This window comes from Tursiops truncatus, chromosome 8 (assembly GCF_011762595.2).
Source record: "Tursiops truncatus isolate mTurTru1 chromosome 8, mTurTru1.mat.Y, whole genome shotgun sequence".
NCBI lineage: Eukaryota > Metazoa > Chordata > Mammalia > Artiodactyla > Delphinidae > Tursiops > Tursiops truncatus.
The window spans coordinates 1,152,977-1,174,042 of NC_047041.1; the positions used below are offsets into that span (position 1 = coordinate 1,152,977).

The 21,066-nt window shown below is 45.1% G+C and overlaps 1 long non-coding RNA gene across 1 annotated transcript in view; it reads left to right on the forward strand.

Moving 5' to 3' along the window:
* The first annotated feature begins 307 nt into the window (after positions 1 to 307).
* The window catches only part of LOC141279237 (uncharacterized), a 62,660-nt gene continuing 41,901 nt past the window's right edge, over positions 308 to 21,066 (forward strand). Inside the window, exons 1-2 of the long non-coding RNA XR_012333207.1 lie at positions 308 to 322; positions 863 to 1,033. This is a non-coding gene — a long non-coding RNA (uncharacterized lncRNA). The remainder of the gene's footprint in view (positions 323 to 862; positions 1,034 to 21,066) is intronic.

Below are 21,066 nucleotides of genomic sequence, written 5' to 3' on the forward strand. Positions count from 1 at the left end.
GAATTTTTAGGGGACGCAGTTAACCCACGGCAGAAGGCAGACAGCCTCTTAAATCTGATCTCTGTTACAGGGCTGAGTCCCTCTGCTTCACTGAGGATTCTTAACGAGACTTTGCTACTAAAAGCCCTTTCAGTTTCATCCCTGTCCCAGCTGTTTGTTGCCCCAATTTCTGAACTCTCTTCAAACATTCTTCCTAGAAAGAAAACTAATCCAGAGGAAAGGAGATTATCATACACTGAAGACCTACTAAGTGCATTATATGAGTTTCGGGTGTACGATATAATGATTCAATATTTGTACATATTGTGAAAGGATCACCGCAGTAAGTCTAGGGAACATCCATCACTATATACATAGTTACAGATTTTTTTTCTTGTGATGAGGGCTTTGAATCATGTACCCTCCTAGCAGCTTTCAAAGACACAGTGCAGTATTTTAACTATAGTTACCATGCTGCACATCACACCCCCAGGACTTACGTTTTTGACCCTCTTCACCTATTTCACCCAGCTTGGTTTTTGCTCTTTGTTTTTTATTTTAGATTCCACACAAAAGTGAGATTATACGGTACTTGTCTTTCTCTGTCTGACTTATTTCACTCAGCATAATGCCCTCGAGGTCCATCCACGATGTCACAGTCCACGAACAAACTCTGAAAAACATGTCCCCTCCCTAACCTCAATTCTTTGTCCAGATGTCAGCTCCTGGGGGAGCGTTCCCTGAACACTCCATTTAGAATTTTGCTGCTCTAGTATTTCTGATCTCAGACACTTTCTTGCTCTTTTTCCTTGTAACACTTGTGCTGATCACCTTCTGATGAAGTGTGTCATTTTCTAATCTTGTTTATTGTCTGTCTTTCTAGGTGTTTACTCCTTGAAGACAGCAGAGATTTTTGCTACTTCATTCAGTGAAGTACTCTCAGTGCCTGGAACAGTGCCGGGCACCTCGTTGAATGAATGGATTGAAGATGTCTCGTGGAACCTGGGAGATTGGGGCCGAGGGCAAGTTCCCAGGGGCTGAGCCAGTGTTACAGGTAAGCAGATGGGCGAGTCCCAGCCCAGTGGTTTCCCAGGTGTGGACCTGAGTTGAGGAAAGTTACTTCATCTTTCTGTCCTTTAGTTGCCTCGTTGGAAAATGGGGGCAATCACCGTCCTTTCCCTACCGGACTGTTGGAGAACTAACTAACAGAACACACAGCGTGCGCAGGGGTGTGGCATGCTGGTGGTGCTGACAAATGTTGGGTCTTACTCATCCCGTGTTGGTGACACTGATGCTCACAAAAGAAAATCGCCCTGCCTTTTCTCCTGTCGCTTCACTGTTGATGTATTTTTTGTTTGACCCCTTATGTTGGAGAATGCGAAATGATGCCCCTGTAGGTAAGAAGGCAGAAGGTGGCTTTTGCTATAAGATACTCAGTGTTATTCCACTTGGTTTCTTCCTGGCCCCGTGGACAGTCACCCAGTTGTGTGCACAGCTGTGAGACCACTGGGCTTGCCAACAGCCTGCCTGGTCCCGGGTGTTGCCCTGCCCCAGCCCCACCCGGCCGGACACCTCGGTCCTGGAGTCTCATCACGCCCCTTGCCTCGTTTCTTTATTTGTGAAATAAAGGGGTTTCTTTCTTGGTAGGTAATTTGAAGAGAGTTCTGGCATTTGGGGCATTGAAGGGTTGTGATAGAGATGAAACTGGAAGGGACTTGAGTAATAACAGCCCATTAATAGTTTTCATTAAACAAAGTGTGTAAAGTTCCTTCAGTTCCGACTTTTCCTGATACTGCCCTCTATGGTTTAGCCAGAACTATTTCTCCCCTGTTACTGTCCAGCCGCTAAAGTCTCTAGGTTCTATAGGCTGTCATGCTTGCCAGACTCCCGTGTCTCTCCTGGTGCCACCTGGGCAGATTCTCCTTTGGCCTCGGGACCGTCTTTCCATGAACCGTCCTGGACCAATGGGATCAGCCTTGGTTCTCCAGCTTCAGAGTGCAGGAGATCTGGCACTCGGCAGGCTCCTCTCCACCCAGGAGGGCTGGGATGTGCGGGCGCAGAGAGGGTGCAGGGAGATGGGAGGTCAGGGACGACAAGGCACTGACACCCCAGCCCGCAACCCCCACCCTGTCCCTTCTGCACATGGGAGCTAATTCAGGGCCAGTGAGGACAGGACCGGACAGCTGTACTCTGACTGACTGTGCGCTCATTAACGAAGGGAGCAGACAGCACTGGAGTGTAATGACATCACAGTGTGTCGGGTCTGATTATGCTAATGGATTCCTTTGGCTTATCACAGGGTCTCCTGGTTGGGTTCGTGTCAGGGATTCCCAGAGTATTTGGAGAGGCTGTCGGGGTGGAGTGGGAGCTGCTCCTGCGGTCCCCATTGCCTGTCCAGGGCAGCGGCTGCGGTGTTGCCCTGGGATTCGGGCTGAGCCCATCCTGGAGAGCATCCTGGAGCTCGTGGTCCCCCAGGAGAGGCAGAGCTCGCACCTCCGCACCCTCACCATGGTGGCTGCAGGCCAGGGGCCTGACCCCAGCATTGGTCCAGCCACCCCTGCCTCCACCCACAACCTGTGAAGCACCTCTTGACCCCCAGAGGGTTCATCGCTCATACTTTGGCCAGAACATTATCCCGTTCTGTGCCTGTGTCTTCAATTTGTATCTCTTTCCAGCTCTCTTTCTCCATCTCTTCCTCCAGTTGTGGGTGTATTTTCATGATGGGGCTAGACTTCACGTTTGGCTGGGCAGGTAGCATATTGCCTATTTAAGGCATCTTGAGAAAACTCAGAAACCCAAATAATCGTACTCTCACCTCACCAGCTGCCTAAAATTTTGGGGGGCTTAAATCATAGATATGTGTTAAAGGGGCCCATCTCCCATGGGTAAATGTGCAGTGCTTTAAGCTCTTATCCATCATACCCATTGGGGGATAATCTTCAGGTCCTCTCTTTAGGGGAGTTATCAAAGGTGGTGGAGCGAAGGGACATTGAGAGCCTTGTAGAGAGGGTGGGGTCTCTACAAGAGACAAGGGGAAAGAATAGTGAGACCAGGGGTCGGGACGCTACATGGTCATACTTTCTCCAGAGCTGCTAGGGCTACATCTCCAGCGGTCACTTGTAGGACACACCAGTGTATCCCTCTGTCCTACTCCGGAGGGTCCCGCTCGAAGCTGTGTCTCTGGACGGACCCTGGCAGATCCCGAATTCCAGGAGGCAGGGCCGCGTCTCACAGCGTGTGGACAGAATGGTGTTCAGAACCAGCGTTTAGGGCAGGCCACCTGAGTCTCAGAGGACTGAAGAGGATGCGGGTGGAGCCATGGGGCGTGGACAAGTCGCGTCTACGTTCTGGCAGAGATTCAGGACCATGGAGCTCATTTCTCTGGGAGCTCTGGACATGATGCAATATTGCAATAGGAGACTCAGAGTTTGGAGCTGACGGCATTAGTTTTCTACTGCTGCTATGCAAACGGCCACCAGCAGTGGCCTGAAACACACATCGGACAGTTCTGTGGGTCAGAAGTCCAGCACGGGTCTCAGAGGCTAAAGTCACAGCACTGGCAGGGCCATGCTCCTTCCTGGACTTTCCTCCTGTGCCTCTTGCCTCTTCCAGCCTCTCGAGTCCCATGGCTCACAGCTCCCTCCTCTGTCTCCAGGGCCAGCAACGTTGCATCTCTCTGACCTTCTTCTGTGGTCACACACTGTCCCCCCATCCCCACCCCTTGTGACCAAGGCAGGGGAAGGTTTCTCTGCTTTTAAGGACTCGTGTCATTAGGTTGCACTCGGCTGGATGATCCTCATGAAGGTCCTTAACTTTACTGACCTGGGCACAGTCCCTGTTGCCATGTAAGGTCACATACTCACTGAGTAGGGGGATGGGACACAAACATCTTCGGACCGTTATCCTGCCGCCACTTGGCAGTACTTAGACAAACCTCGAGCAGGTGCCTAAGGACAAGCTGCTGGGAGGGTCTGGTCCTCAGAGCAGAGCCTCGGGGGAGGGGTCCGTCGGGACCCAGTGCTGACCTTTCTCTCTGACTCTGGGCAGACGGGAGAGGACTGGCGGGATGCTTGTTTCTTCTTCCCGGGGGCATAGCCGAGCCAGGCTACGCTTTCCTCATAGTTATGTGGGGACAGTGGTCTGTGGGGAGGAGTGAAGCTGGCAACGCCCAGGCCTGGTGCATGCTCTCCATGCTGGCGGGATGCAGACGACATGGGAGGAGGGCTGCCGGGCACTGCCGGAGGGGAGTCTACTGGCCCGGCAGGAGCCTGAGTTGGAGCAGGGGCCCCTCCCCTGCCCACACGCGTCAGGCTGTGATGTGAGTTCAAAGCAGACTTTAAAAACAAAAAAAATCTATCTGTCTATCTATCTATCTGTGCTGGGTCTTAGTTGTGGCACGCGGGATTTTTTTTTAGTTGCGGCATGCAGACTCTTAGTTGTGGCATGCATGTGGGATCTAGTTCCCTGACCAGGGCTCGAACCCAGGCCCCCCGCATTGGGGGTGCGGAGTCTTATCCACTGGGCCACCAGGGAAGTCCTGAAAAGCAGACTTTGAAGAGTTAAGCTGCTGAATTGTGGACTCTCTGTTACAGGGTTAGGTCACCCTGAGTGACACAGAAAGTGATCCCAGGAGTGATGCTTCCAGAACAAAAGGTCTAAAACATGGGACGTTGACTTACTAGTCAGGTGGCAGGTGGTGAGGGCTCGGAGGTGGGAGAGCCTGTGAGTGGGGATAAAGCGCTTGGTAGGGCTTCACGGCGATGACTTGGAAGGGAGGAGACCTTGTGCCTCCTGAGGGGTCAGATCCAGGAGGGTTGTTGGGAAAGGATTAACTAACTTTGAAGAAAAATAAAAGGGAGTGGAGAAAATGTGGAATTCGGGGCATCAAACGTGTTCCAGCTGTTACTGCTGTGTAAGAAATCACTCCAAAATATAGCACATAACCCTAGGTTCATCCGAAGCGCAAAGATTTCTTTTCCTCCCAGAGATTCTGGGCTTCTGGAATTCAGGCAGGACATCGCAGGGGCGTCTCGTGTCTGCTCCACAGTGTTTGGGTCTCAGCTGGGAGGCTGGAGGGCAGGGAACTGGGATCTTGGGATGCTCACTCACTCAGAGGTGTGGGGCTGGATGGGGGCCTCTGCATGAGGCAGTGAGCGCGTCCTTACAGCCTAGACAAGCCAGCCGCCGGGCATGAGCGTCCCGTCCTCCTCCTGTTGGCACTGTCACCAAGTCACTAAGGCTGCCCGTGCTTAGAGGGAGGGGAGCGAGGCCCTCGCGCACGGTGGGCTGGGTGTCAGGCTCGGCAGAACAGAGAGCCTGGCTGGCAAAATGGCCAGGCGAGACGCGCCCACTTCCAGTTCCCCTCTGACCTTCCCTTCGTCCTGCCAGCTGGGCTCAGAAGGGCCGGGCAGACTCCGAGTGATCCAGCAGCAGTGCCCCTCCTGGCCTCACCCCCGACATCCCTGCCACCCACAGTCGACCGGGATGTGAGCAAGAAATAAGCCTTCGGGGTTTTGTAAATAGCAGTTAGTCTGCCCTGACTAGTGCGGACTGTTTTCCTGACATACCCTTTGAAGAGACAGTGAATGATATTTGTAGGTAAGTCCATTTCTTTAATGCACTGGCACGTCAATTCTCTGCCTCCCCCGGTCCCGCCAGCCATGGCTGACTGCTTCGAGGGCGTACAGATGACCTAAAGTGAGTCGGCCACCTCACCAGGCTGGGGCATTTGGGCTAGGAGTTTAGTAGGCTGCTGTTGTGTGTTGTGGATGAGAGGGGCCCAGGAAGGCAGCCGTTGGTCGCTGCTGGGCACAGAAACAGGAGACTGGGCAGCGGGAGAGGACGGTGCAGAGAGAGCACGGTCAGGTGCCATGCACCGTGGAGAGTGAGGAACTGGTGCTGGGCCTTCCCGTCCCAGCTGTCCTTTCCTGGGTTCTAGCACGGATTCCTGGTTTATATAATCAATTCCCTTTGCATCTACTTTTAGTGGGTTTCATTTGTCATAAACCAGCGTTGACTAAGACAGAAGCAACATGGAAGAGTGTTCATGGAATTCCAGGTGGAGGGAGCAGGGCACACAGTAGATTGTATGTATGTTATGACCTGGAACTTGTGCTGGTCATTGTATATACATGTATAAGAAATGTAGAACGTACACCAACATATAAACAGTGGTTATCTCTGGGAGAAGGGGCAGTATAGGGAATTTTTAAACGTTCTTGTGCTTTTGGTATTTAAATTTTGTACCACCAGCTCTGGACCCTGGATGTTCTACTCTCAGCCCCTGACTGGCTCTTCTGAAGGCTTGCTGGCGGCTGGCTTTTACCCTTTGGTGCCTGTTGAATTCTTTCTCTTTTGTTCCAGTCTTGTCCATCTGGCCTGGCCACATCTGCTTCCTAGGAGCCAGTTGGCTTGATCTGTCTCATTTCCCAGAGCAGACATGATCATCCTACTCCAGCCCCACCCACGTCCCCTCTCCTTCCTGCTTGCCCCTCAGAGGCTTGGTATTACAGAGCTCTAGCAATCACACTGCAAAGGCAGCAAACTAACAGTGCGGGGAAGACCTAGGCCTAGAGAACACAGGCCTCTCCTGGAGCTCCCAGGGGACCCAGCCAGACTCTCTCCTGGAAGGACACGGTGGTCTCCCTGCTTCCGAGATTGGGGATGTTTGCCAAAATGGAATTGCCCCAGCTCCATGTACAATGCTGTTGGTTGAAACTCATGTTTTGAAAATGCTGATGACATTTTCATTTTATTGTTTAGTTTAATTATCATCCTCTTATTGCCTTGAAACAGTGTTCTCTTTCCCCTGCAGGAGTGTTAGCCCAAACACAGCTGCATCCTTGGGTTATGTGGGAGAAGGGACCTGGAAGGAGTGAAACAGACTGCAGGCAGGAAATGAGTTTGACCCGCAGTCTGTGTGCGGGATTCCCAAATCTGCCCTGGATTTGGGAAGTGTCTCTGTCATTAGAACAGGCATCCCTGAGAGGGGGCATTGACCCTGGGGCCCAGCACAGCTGACCAGTACTCCAGGCACAGGGATATCTACTCTCAGAGATGATTGTCCTTGAGGGGAGGCAGAGATGTGTTTTCAGTCCTCTTTTTGGGAGACAGGGGGATTTATTAGGAAATTAGAAGTCGAAGCTATGTAGGAATCCATAGTTCAAAGTGCTGAAGCACAGTTCAGAAATAACTTTGCTGCTTTAAATGATATCTGTGTTTACACATGAGGCATCTTGTACGATTCATGAGGATTTTGCATCATTTACCAGGAAGGATCAGCAACTATAACTTTCACCTTCTTGTAACTTTGCAGGTCCTAGGCATGCACGGCCTCACCTGACAGGCACATTTGTACCACTGCAGGGACTTTGTGATGAGCGTAGCAGCACTCACAGGGTACAGATGTCATTGATAACAGCAATTCTTGGCTTCCAAACAAACCAGGGAAGTCAACATTATTCCCATTTCTACTCCTGTTCCTACCCCAGGAACCAAGGCTCTGAGAAGCTGCGTGTTTGAGCTAAGGTCACAGCACTGTGGGGCTGCAGTAAAACTCAAGGCCATCTGGCTCCAAGGCTCATGTCTTATTTCTCTAAACATGGCAGCGATGGAACCAAAACGCACAGCAACCCAACCCAACCCCACCCAACCTAACCCAACCCAACGCAGTGCAACACAATACAACCCAACCCAACATGACTGGACCCAACACAACCTAACTCAAACCAAGTCAACCCAAGCCAACACAACCCAAGCCAACACCACCCAATGCAATCCAACCCATCCCAACCTGACCCAAAACAACAACACCCAATTCACAACCCAACCCAATGGGACAGTACACCCAACACAACACAACCGAACCCAACCCAACGTAAAACCCTGTTGCTTGGAGGACAGGAGAGAGCTCTCCCCCCTGCACAGAGGGAGGCATTTACATCCTTCAGTTTTCCAGTTCCCCTTGGATTTACTCTTGTTAGGCTGTTAGACTGTGACATTTCAAGGAGAGAGACATCACTTAGGGTATCCAGATCCTCCAGATATTTGATACTTATTTTGATATAACGGGATTTGGTGGGGGCTTTGCTAGGGAAACCCTGGGGTAGCGTGTGTCGATGGCTGTCAGTTTGTAACATGAGACAGGTGGAGAAAATACTGTCAATCTTGAGAAGGATTAGGGCAAACATTTCATATTTTGTTCCATGGAATTGCTGTTCAGCATTTACCTTGACACTCGTTTGGTCATTTTTCTGTCCTTCTGATTCTCTCTCTGTTCACAGGTCCCCCAAACGCCACTGTTGCTGGGGAGATAGTTATACAGACGCACTGTTCTGTTTTCAGAGCACATAGGGCTGTGTGCTGAAGGCTGTCCTCAGCCTTTCCTTGTGGATCCTTTGAAATTTCGTTGTCTTATCAGAGGATCGAATCCAGTGAATCCTTTACAATTAGGTTTCTATGGATAAGAGACGGTGAGAGGTACTAGTATTACAACATCCACTTGCAAATATCAATTATTAATCTGACAAGCTGGGGGATTTGGGGCTTTCTGAGCCAGACACTGAGAGGCTGAACACTTTCAGTCTCTAAAAGCTCGGGATCTGGGTCCAGCAGTCCAGCAGGATCACTTCCTTGCCATGTAAATTTGTGTTTTGGCCGAAGGTCCTTCTCAGTGTAGGCAGAGGCCTCTGTCAAAAGCAGGCTGAGCATGGCAGCTGTCCCAGGCCTGGCTCCATTCCCTTCCCTCCCCCTCCTCCTTTCTCGTGGGCCTTTCTGTGGGGCTGGGCCCTCGTGGGGCTTATCAGGTGCACCTCATTCACTGGGCCCCACTGTATGAGATGGGTCTCAGCTGGAGGCAGCCGTGTAGGGGGAAAAAAGGGCTGATTGAATTTGGTTTGGGATCAGCTCCAAGTCCCGCAAGGCTTGCTAATATTTGGGGGTGATTTCCATATCACTCTAAAGTTGCTTGTCTTTCTCCCAGAGGCAAAGGCTGCTGCCAAGAGTGGAGGACCTAAAGCTGGAGGCTGCCCTAAAGATGGGAAATGAGGCAAACTCCGCTTCTGGAGATTGTGCTGTGTGTGTGCGTGCGTGTGCGTGTGTGAGCATGACGGTCCTTGGCTCCCTGCTAACTCCCTGCAGTAGAGATCACAGTGCTGAGGAGAAGACCAGGGCTTGGCTAGGCATCTGGCCAGTGACGAGCACACGGTGACACCGTATGAGGGGGAGAGGGGGTTCCTGGGAGAAAATGGAACGTGGCAGCGTGAGCCTTGGCTACTCTGGAGAGATGTGCAGGGCAGGGTTGACGATGAGTGTGGAGTGACCCTCAGTGAAACAGGAGGAGCCAGGACAAGCTTGTTTGCAGCTGGATCTGGTGGAATCCCTTTATGCAAGTCACTGGCTGCTCTGTACCCCATAGGTTCTAGGCTGTGGATGGAGACAGTGGTTCTCTTGGAGCTCTCTGGTCAGTGATCACATAGTGGAAGGAGGTACTGGGATGAATGAGCCGCTGCCCTGGTCCTCGAGGAGCTCCCTGCTGAGCTGGGGGACAGGTGCAACGTTTGGAAGAGGCTGTGACATATGTGACTGTGCATTTGGTGGGAGGAAGACTAGGTGGCTTCTGAGGTCCTTTTCAGTTTGAGGGCTGAGTTTCTACGAAGCCAAGTCAGACACATTATCCATTCACTTGATTCTTCAGCAGTTATGTATGAAGCACGTTTGATAACCCACGTCCTGGGGTTCAGTGAGAAGGAAGACAGAAGTGCCCCTGCACGTATGGAGCCTGGTGTCTAACAGACATTGAAGGGACGATTTGTATGACACACAGACCTAGGCAGGCCCTCTCCTCGGGGCGGCAGGCGTGGCTTCTCAGAGAAAGGGGTGACTAAGCGATACCTGACAGTGATTGGCTGGATGACAGGGCGAGGGAAGGGGGACAGATGAGGGCGTGGCGTGCATGCAGGTCCTGCCATGAGGGAGAAGGTGACATCTTCAGGGCTGGGAGGGGTCCAGGCTGCTGGGAGGAAGTGGAGATGAAGTTAGACAGGAAGGGAGGCAGGAGCTGAATTATGTCTGGCTCTGCCACATGTTATCTTTATCCTAAAGAAGGAGACTGTGACCCTGTCAGCCTCAGGTCAAAAGGGAAGCCTTTCCCGAGTACCTGAAAGTACAGGAGGCTTCCCTGGTTACACAGTCTCAAAGGACAGATCTTTTCCTTCAGAGCTCTTATCCAACTTATAATTAAAATGATTTTCATGTTTGTTTTTTAATGGCTGTCATGCTTGCTGTACCACTAAAAATGCAAGGGTCGTCACGACTTTTCTAACCAGTCTGTATCCAGTGCTGGTTACAGCGGCCGGCACATTGTGGAAATGTCATAGATGATGATTGCCTGAATATATGCGGCCCGGTGGGAGTGTCTAGGGATTCCTTTGCCTGCATTGTGGGCAACTCTTGCAGAAGACCAGGTGAGATAAGGGCAGGTTGAAACAGGTGGGAGGTGGTATTGACAGATAGAAAGAAGTGGGCAGACAGTGAGAAGCACCCAGGATGTTGTGGTGGGTTAGCTGGGAGAGAGGGGGGACGGGCTGCCCAGGTTTCTGGCTGGAGCAGCTGCATGGATAGGGTGCCTTTACTGACGTGAGTTCTCGAAGAGGAGCTTAATGAGTGGCCTGGGGTGAGGATAATGCGCCCAGTTGCAGAGGCCCACGCGGTGGCACGTCTGGCCTCTTGCTCGTTACATGTAGATGGACCACTTCCTGTCTCCCTGTTCTCTGCACATGGATGCTTTTCCATTGGGCTCTCGTGGTGCACGAGTCCATTGTCCATGCAAATAGTATGAAGTGAGGAATTCTCTGTTGTCGGCTCTTCAGATGGTCACTTGAGAAGTCGTGTGGGGAAGACAGGACGAGTGCTTCAGCGCAGCGCACTGTCTTCACTTCTGGGCAGCTCTGTTCTGACTCCATGGACTTCCCTCCCCACTTAAACCGGGTTGACAGGCTGGACGGGGAAGTTGGTGTGCTTTACCAAACCATCCTTGAGATCCTGTCTAGCCCACAAGCCCTGAAAAGACATCCCTATTGATTGTATTACTTCTTTTCTCTCAGCCCAAGCTGGCTGAGTTAGAAGTAGACACTTGGTCCAAGGCCAGCTTACCCGAGCAGTGGTCAATCAGATTCTCTCAGGGATCTGGTCAGTGGAGGTATTTGAGCAGAAATGTCTGTAGGCTTGGCACTGGGGTACTCTGAGGGACTAGGAGAATATAATGAAGTGAAGAGACAGAGAAGGACATAGATACACAAGTGGCGATGAAAGGCCAGTTGGAGGGAGGGGGCGCAGAGACCGATTTCCAGTTCTTATTTCAGTGGAATTGAAAGGACCTTATGTCCTTTCTCCTATGTCAAATGCAGCCCATAGAGAATGGGAATTTTGCCTTTTCTCCTTGTAGGAGCAAGCTGGGGATGAAGTCTCTACTACTTGTTCCTACTTGTTTACCTGAAATATTTAGGAAGTACAGTCAAGGAGAGTAATAGCAAGTGTTTGTGTACTCACCAACTAGATGGGCCAGATCTCAGCATTTTCTCTTTTGCTATATTTCGTTGACATCCCCACACTTCTCCCCTGTTCCATCCTACTCCTTTCTCCCTCAGAGGTACCCACTGCTCTATATTTGTTGTTTATCAGATAATTTTTCCATATTCAATATACTCATTGACATTATAAAGTATTGGGATTTTTTGCTTGGTATTAAACTTTATATAATTGGTTTTATTCTGTAAAAAATTTTGTAATGTTCTTTTCACTTAATGTTATGTATTTTAGATTTGTCCATGTTACTCACTGCAGGTCTAATTTTTTCATTTGCATTGCTGTAGATTATTGGGTTGCATGACTATATTCCAATTTATCCATTCTTCTATTGATGATCTTTCAAATTGTTTTCCTATATTTTTCCAATTACAAAAACGTTACAATGAATATTCTCACGCAGGGCTCCTAATGAAGACACACAGGGTTTTCCTAGGGAAGATACTTAGAGTTGTAGGTGCTACATCTTAAGGCCGTGCACATCTTCAACATAACTAGACTTAGCCAAATTGTTTTCTAAAGTGGTTTACTAATTCTGCCTGCTCTGTATTCTCACCAACATTTGGTATCATTAGACTTTTAAATCTTTGCCAGTAGATGGATGTGAAAAGATATATCACTGTTGTAATTTACATTTCTATGATTACTGGTGAGTTGGCTATACTTTCTAATGTTGGCCATTTCAGCTTTTTTTCCCCCTAAGATTTGCCTGTTTATTCCAGTTGCCAATTTTCCTCCATAGGATTGTTAGCTTTTGCTTATTTAGTTTCTATATGTTCTGGATATAAATCCTTGTTGGCTATATGTATTGCATAAATCTTTTCCTTATTTGTGGTTTGTCTTTCCAATTTGTATATGGTAACTTTCATAGGTTTTAAGTTTTAATGTGAAATTTATAAGCCTTCTTTATGGCTGGTGCTTTTTGTGTCTTAAGAAATCCTTTTGTACCTGAAGTCATAAAGATATTCTTTAATTTTCTTCTGAAGCTTTTTAAAGATTGATTTTGTATTTAGTTTTTAGATCCACGTGGAATATATTTTTGGTCTGAAGTGCGGAACATAATTTTGGTCTTCTCCAAATGAGTACCTTGTGGTCTTGGCATCATTTATTTATTACCCTGTACTTTACCCAGTACTCATCACTCTGTCCTATATACCAACTTTCATTATATTCAAGGTTCTGTCCTGGGCCTTCTATTTTGTTTTCTTCATTTCTGCAGCAGTGTCACATTATTTTAACTTTAGCTTTATATTAATATCTGATATAATGATTATGCCCACTTTGTTTTTCTTAAAAGTTTTTGGTCAATTTTTCATCTTTTTCTTTTTTTTTAACATCTTTATTGGAGTATAATTGCTTTACATTGTTGTGTTAGTTGCTGCTCTATAACAAAGTGAATCAGCTATATGTATACATATATCCCCATATCCCCTCCCTCTTGCGTCTCCCTCCCACCCTCCCTATCCTACCCCTCTAGGTGGTCACAAAGCACCAAGCTGATCTCCCTGTGCTATGCGGCTGCTTCCCACTACCTATCTATTTTATATTTGGTAGTGTATATACGTCCATGCCACTCTTTCACTTTGTCACAGTTTACCCTTCCCCCTCCCTGTGTCCTCAAGTCCATTCTCTAAGTCTGCGTCTTTATTCTTGTCCTGCCCCTAGGGTCATCAGAACCCTTTTTTTTTTTTTTTTTTTAGATTCCATATATATGTGTTAGCATATGGTATTTGTTTTTCTCTTTCTGACTTACTTCACTCTGTCTGACAGACTCCAATTCCATCCACCTCACTACAAATAACTCAGTTTCGTTTCTTTTTATGGCTGAGTAATATTCCATTGTATATATGGGCCACATCTTCTTTATCCATTCATCTGTCGATGGACACTTAAGTTGCTTCCATGTCCTGGCTGTTGTAAATACAGCTGCAATGAACATTGTGGTACATGACTCTTTTTGAATTATAGTTTTCTCAGGGTATATGCCCAGTAGTGGGATTGCTGGGTCATATGGTAGTTCTATTTTTAGTTTTTTAAGGAACCTCCATACTGTTCTCCGTAGTGGCTGTATCAATTTACATTCCCACCAACAGTGCAAGAGGGTTCCCTTTTCTCCACACCCTCTCCAGCATTTGTTGTTTGTAGATTTTTTGATAATGGCCATTCTGACTGGTGTGAGATGATACCTCATTGTAGTTTTGATTTGCATTTCTCTAATGATTAGTGGTGTTGAGCATCCTTTCATGTGTTTGTTGCCAATCTGTATGTCTTCTTTGGAGAAATGTCTGTTTAGGTCTTCTGCCCATTTTTGGATCGAGTTGTTTGTTTTTTTTGATATTGAGCTGCGTGAGCTGCTTGTAAATTTTTGAGATTAATTCTTTGTCAGTTGCTTCATTTGCAAATATTTTCTCCCATTCTGAGGGTTGTCTTTTCATCTTGTTTATCATTTCTTTTGCTGTGCAAAAGCTTTGAAGTTTCATTAGGTCCCATTTGTTTATTTTTGTTTTTATTTCTATTCTCTAGGAGGTGGGTCAAAAACGATCTTGCTGTGAGTTATGTCATAGAGTGTTCTGCCTATGTTTTCCACTAAGAGTTTTATAGTGTCTGGCCTTACATTTAGGTCTCTAATACATTTTGAGTTTATGTTTGTGTATGGTGTTAGGGAGTGTTCTAATTTCATTCTTTTACATGTAGCTGTCCAGTTTTCCCAGCACCACTTATTGAAGAGGCTGTCTTTTCTCCATTGTACATTCTTGCCTCCTTTATCAAAAATAAGGTGACCATATGTGTGTGGGTTTATCTCTGGGCTTTCTATTCTGTTCCATTGATCTATATTTCTGTTTTTGTGCCTGTATCATACTATCTTGATTACTGTAGCATTGTAGTACAGTCTGAAGTCAAGGAGCCTGATTCCAGCTCCATTTTTTTTTCTCAAGATTGCTTTGGCGATTCGGGGTCTTTTGTGTTTCCATACAAACTGTGAAATTTTTTGTTCTAGTTCTGTGAAAAATGCCATTGGTAGTTTGATAGGGATTGTATTGAATCTGTAGATTGCTTTGGGTAGTATAGTCATTTTCACAATGTTGATTCTTCCAATCCAAGAACATGGTATATCTCTCCATCTGTTTGTATCATCTTTAATTTCTTTCATCAGAGTCTTATACTTTTCTGCACCCAGGTCTTTTGTCTCCTTAGCTAGGTTTATTCCTAGATATTTTATTCTTTTTGTTGCAGTGGTAAATGGGAAGGTTTCCTTAATTTCTTTTTCAGATTTTTCATCATTAGTGTATAGGAATGTAAGAGATTTCTGTGCATTAATTTTGTATCCTGCTACTTTATCAAATTCATTGATTAGCTCTAGTAGTTTTCTGGTAGCATCCTTAGGATTCTCTATGTAGAGTATCATGTCATCTGCGAACAGTGACAGTTTTACTTCTTTTCCAATTTGGATTCCTTTTATTTCTTTTTCTTCTCTGATTGCTGTGGCTAAAACTTCCAAAACTATGTTGAATAATAGTGGTGAGAATGGGCAACCTTGTCTTGTTCCTGATCTTAATGGAAATGGTTTCAGTTTTTCACCATTGAGAATGATGTTTGCTGTGGGTTTGTCATATATGGCCTTTATTATGTTGAGGTAAGTTCCCTCTGTGCCTACTTTCTGGAGAGTTTTTATCATAAATGGGTGTTGAATTTTGTTGAAAGCTTTCTCTGCATCTATTGAGATGATCATATGGTTTTTCTCCTTCAGTTTGTTAATATGGTGTATCACATTGATTGATTTGCATATCTTGAAGAATCCTTGCATTCCTGGGATAAACCCCACTTGATCATGGTGTATGATCCTTTTAATGTGCTGATGGATTCTGTTTGCTAGTATTTTGTTGAGGATTTTTGCATCTATGTTCATCAGTGATATTGGCCTGTAGTTTTCTTTCTTGGTGACATCTTTGTCTGGTTTTGGTATCAGGGTGATGGTGGCCTCATAGAATGAGTTTGGCAGAGTATATAGCCAAACTATATACAGAGGGAGTTTTCCTCCTTCTGCTATATTTTGGAAGAGTTTGAGAAGGATAGGTGTTAGCTCTTCTTTAAATGTTTGATAGAATTCGCCCGTGAAACTATCTGGTCGTGGGCTTTTGTTTGTTGGAAGATTTTTAATCACAGTTTCAATTTCAGTGCTTGTGATTGGTCTGTTTATATATTCTATTTCTTCCTGCTTCAGTCTCAAAAGGTTGCGATTTCCTAAGAAATTGTCCATTTCTTCCAGGTTGTCCATTTTATTGGCATATAGTAATATGTAATATTGTAGTAATCCCTCATGATCCTTTGTATTTCTGCAGTGTCAGTTGTTACTTCTCCTTTTTCATTTCTAATTCTGTTGATTTGAGTCTTCTCCCTTTTTTTCTTAATGAGTCTGGCTAATGGTTTATCAGTTTTATCTTCTCAAAGAACCAGCTTTTAGTTTTATTGATCTTTGCTATCGTTTCCTTCATTTCTTTTTCATTTATTTCTGATCTGATCTTTATGATTTCTTTCCTTCTGCTAACTTTTGGGGTTTTTTTGTTCTTCTTTCTCTAATTGCTTTAGGTGTAAGGTTAGGTTGTTTATTTGAGATGTTTCTTGTTTCTTGAGGTAGGAATGTATTGCTATAAGCTTCCCTGTGAGAATTGCAAATTAAGGACGTTTTCAACTATAATTTCTTCAAATATTTTCTCAGTCCCTTTCTTTTTCTCTTCTTCTTCTGGGACCCCTATAATTCGAATGTTGGTGCATTTAATATTGTCCCAGATGCCTCTGAGACTGTCCTCAATTTTTTTCATTCTTTTTTATTCTACTCTGCAGTAGTTATTTCCACTATTTTATCTTCCAGCTCACTTATCCGTTCTTCTGCCTCAGTTATTCTGCTATTGATTCCTTCTAGAGAAGTTTTAATTTCATTTGTTTTGTTGTTTATCATTGTTTGTTTGCTCTTTAGTTCTTCTAGGTCCTTGTTAAATGTTTCTTGTATATTCTCCATTCTATTTCCAAGATTTTGGATCATCTTTACTATCATTACTCTGAATTCTTTTTCAGGTAGACTGCCTATTTCCTCTTCATTTGTTTGCTCTGGTGGATTTTTACCTTGCTCCTTCATCTGCTGCGTATTTCCTTGTCTTCTAATTTTGCTCAACCTACTGTGTTTAGGGTCTCCTTTTTGCAGTCTGCAGGTTCGTAGTTACCATTGTTTTTGGTGTCTGCCCCCAGTGGGTAAGGTTGGTTCAGTGGTTTTTGTAGGCTTTCTGGTAGAGGGGACTGGTGTGTATGTTCTGGTGGTTAAGAATGGATCTCATCTTTTGGTGGGCACACCGCATCTGGTGGTGTGTTTTGGGGTGTCTGTGAACTTAGTATGATTTTAAGCTAATGGGTGGGGTTGTGTTCCTGTCTTGCTAGTTGTTTGGCATGGGGTGGCCAGCACTGGAACTTGCTGGTTGTTGAGTTGAGCTGGGTCTTAGCATTGAGACAGAGATCTCTCAGAGAGCTCTTGCCAATTGATATTACATGGGGCCAGGAGGACTCTGGTGGTCCAATGTCCTGAACTCGGCTCTCCGACCTCAGGCCTGACACCCGGCCGGAACACTTAAGACCCTATCAGTCACACAGCCAGGTATGTGGGGAGTTTCTTGCCTTTTGGGAAGTCTGAGGTCTTCTGCCAGCATTCAGCAGGTGTTCTGTAGGAGTTGTTCCACATGTAGATGTATTTCTGATGTATTTGTGGGGAGGAAGTTGATCTCCACATCTTACTCCTGCACCATCTTGAAGGTCCCCCTCATCTTTTTATTTTCTATACACATTTTAGAATCAGTTTGTCATAGTCCTCTAAGATCCTTGTTTGAGTTTATTGAAATTACATAAAGTATTTAGATTAGTGTCAAGAGAAAGATCAGTTTCATAATATTATCTTCCCACTTATGACATACCTCTTCATTTATGCTTTCATTAACATCTTTCAATAACATTTTATTTTTTTTTAGAAATATAATGTATAGCTTTTGTTATTATTATTTCTCTATACCATTATTATTTTCTATTATTTTTATATACTTAAAATTTTTTTAAAATATTATTTTAAAGCTACCTTTGGGCCCATGGCCATGGCCACTGAGCCTGCGTGTCCGGAGTCTGTGCTCCGCAATAGGAGAGGCCACAACAGTGAGAGGCCCGCATACTGCAAAAAAAAAAAAAGCTACCTTTGCTTATACATAGGGCCACTACTGACTTTTAGAAATTAATTACATGTGTAACAAACTTGCTGAACTTTCTTGTTGGTTCCAATTTTTTGTTTTCTGTTTATTAATTTTGTTCTTAGTTTTTATTATTTTGTTTTTCAAAAAAGCTTTGTGTATTACCTTGTTATTTTCTACATTCTTCATATTCAGATACAACTCAATCTTTATTTTCTAGTAAATGTATTTTAACACTATACATTTACCTCTAAGTACAACTTTAACTACAGTTACAGTTGTACTTAAAGCTGTGTAAGTTTTAATATACTATATCTTTTTGCTCAATTCTAAATATTTTGTTACTTAAGTAGTAATTTACTATATCCAAGGGTTTATTTAAGAATGCATTGAAATTTCTAACATATTTATTTCCGGGACTGCATTGGTCTATCTCTTTATTGTTCTTTTTCATATAAATACAATTTGTCAGAACATTTGTTCTATGATATTAGTACTTCTAAAATTTCTGAGATGTTTCTGTACTAGTTCAAGTTCAATTTTCATGAATACTCCGTGGATGTTCTTCATTTGTTGGTGCAGCATTTCATGTTCATGTCTGTCTGATCAACCTTGCTTGCTTTGTTGAGTGAGTCTTTAATGTCTTAACTTTATCTACTTGCTTTATCTATTTTGGATAGAAATATTCTGAAATTTTCAAGTATGATTGTAAAATATTCATTTCTTAATGTAATTTTGTCAGTGTAAGGTATATTTTGCAGCAAAATCATCATTTACATAAAATAACGATTTTTACAACTTCCTGGTGAATTGTTTTGTTGATCATTCTGCAGTGGCCCATTATGGTAGACTGTATTATTATTAAAATATTCACTCCTCCCACTAAGGCAAGATTCTACTTCTCTTCCCTTGTCATAAAGTTTACTTGTGTAACTTGGCTGGGGCAGTGAAGTTGAGTGGAAGTGAGAAGCACCACTTTCAAATAGAAGATTTAAAAGCCAGCACATGGTTCATGATGTCCTTTTCTTTTCTTCTATCATGGGACCAGCAAAGTTTTGGATAGAGATTAACCCAACAGCCAGGGTCCAAGGGTGAAAGCATTATAAAGCAGAGCTGCTCCCACCAGTGATGGGTATGTTCCTGAGTGGGAAATAGACCTTTTTTGAGTGAGTTGCTGAGATCTTTTGGGTTGTTTGTTACTGCAGCCTAACCTAACCAATCATGACTAATGCGTCCAACTAACTCTTATGAATGCCGTCTGCCTTAAGGTTGATTTTTGTCTATCATGACTACAGCCACTCCAGCTTTCTTTGGAATAGTGCTTTCCTGGTGTGTCCTCTTTAACCTTTCTCCCTTCAACCTTCTTTAGTCTCATAATTTTGGTATGTCTCCTCTAAACCATGTTTAGCTACATTTTGTTTCCATTCTATTCTGAGATGCTCTGGCCATTTAATTTTACTGTTTTTACTGATGCATTTCTTCCATCTTAATTTGTGATTTCTGCTTAGCTTACTTTTTACTTTTGCCTTTGCCATCTTTCCCATCATCCATAAACTGTTGTAGTGTGCTGATGGGAGCATCCAAAAAAGATATGTTCGCTTCCTAATCCTCAGAACCTACGATTTATATGGCAAAAGAGTGAGCATTACCTTATATGGAAACAGGTATTATTAAGTTAATGATCTTGGGAGAAGAAGCTTATTATGTATTATCCAGCTGGGCCCTAAGTACAGTCATATGAATCTTTATAAGACAGACACACAGAAGAGAAGGAGGCAGTGTAACCATGGAGGCAAAGATTGGAAAGACGTAGCCAGAAGTCAAGGAAAGTGGACAGCTTCCAGAGGAAAGGACAGTTTCTCCCCTAGAGCCTCCAGAGGGAATGTGGCCTTGCCAACACCTTTAGTTAAGACTTCTGGCCTCCAGAACTGGGAGATGATAAATTTCTGTGGTTGTAAGCCATCCAGTTTGCAGTGATTTGTTACAGCCACCACAGCAAACTAACACAAGTGGAAATAATAGTGTTCATATCCCATAGGATCATTGTGAGAATTAAATGAGATAATACAGATAAAGGACCTATCAGTGCCTGGCCTACATTAAGTGCTTGATAATTTTTAGCCATTATTCTAATTATTATTGTCAGTTAAAATATGTCTTAGGTCTGGTTCCCTAGAAGAGCCTGAGATGGAGACTTTTATTGAAGGGTAAACCTGAAAGATAGTGAGGGGGCAAGGGGGGCAAGGGAACCGTGTAGAGTCTAGCTGCTAGACAAGTAGCTGCTAGACAAGAGCTGAAGGCGAGTCTCAGCCTGACCCTGTGAGAATCTATGAACGACACCTGGAGTTTTCCTACCTTGGGACAACAGAGCCAAACTTTTCTTTTTTTAAAAAAATTTATTTAGTTACTTTTGGCTGCATTGGGACTTTGTTGCTGGGTGCCGGCATTCTCTAGTTGTGAGTGGGGGCTACTCTTCATTGCAGTGCGCGGGCTTCTCGTTGCAGTGGCTTCTCTTGTTGCGGAGCATGGGCGCTAGGCGTGTGGGCCTCAGTAGTTGTGGAGCATGGGCTTCAGTAGTTGTGACTCACAGGCTCTAGAGCATAGGCTCAGTAGTTGTGGCACACGGGCTCAGTAGTTGTGGCTCGTGGACTGTAGCACGCAGGCTCGGTAGTTGTGGCGCACGGGTTTAGTTGCTCTGCGGCATGTGGGATCTTCCCGGACCAGGGCTCAAACCCATGTCCCCTGCATTGGCAGGTGGATTCTTAACCACTGCACCACCAGGGAAGTCTGAGCTAAACTTTTCTATTCCTACATTAGTCAGTCACTGGATGGGGTGCTAGGGAATGGGGTGGGATGGGGTAGTGAGGGGTGGAGGCAGCATAGCCTTCCTCTCACTTCAGGGTGAGCAGGTTCTTCCCATCCCAGGGCATATCTCTTGAGAAGGGTGCAGCTGTGAGCTGCTGGCATCCAGTCCTCACAGCAGCTGGGGAAAGAAGCGCAGCCCATGTAGTAGGGGTGTGGCTGGACACCACCAGTGTCTCCTATACAATAAAAGCTGAAAGACAGTAGTTTATTGTCTTCAAAGTGATAAAGAAAAAATAACTGTCAACTCAGAGTTTTAGCCTCACTTCAAATAGTATTCAAGTGCTAGGAAAAACACAATAGCATTTTCAGACAATAGAGTTTTCCACCCACAGGCCATCACAAAAATATATTAAAGGATGTATTTCAGCAAATAGAAAGGTGAATCCAGCAATGAACCAGTAGAATTTGAAGTTAAAAA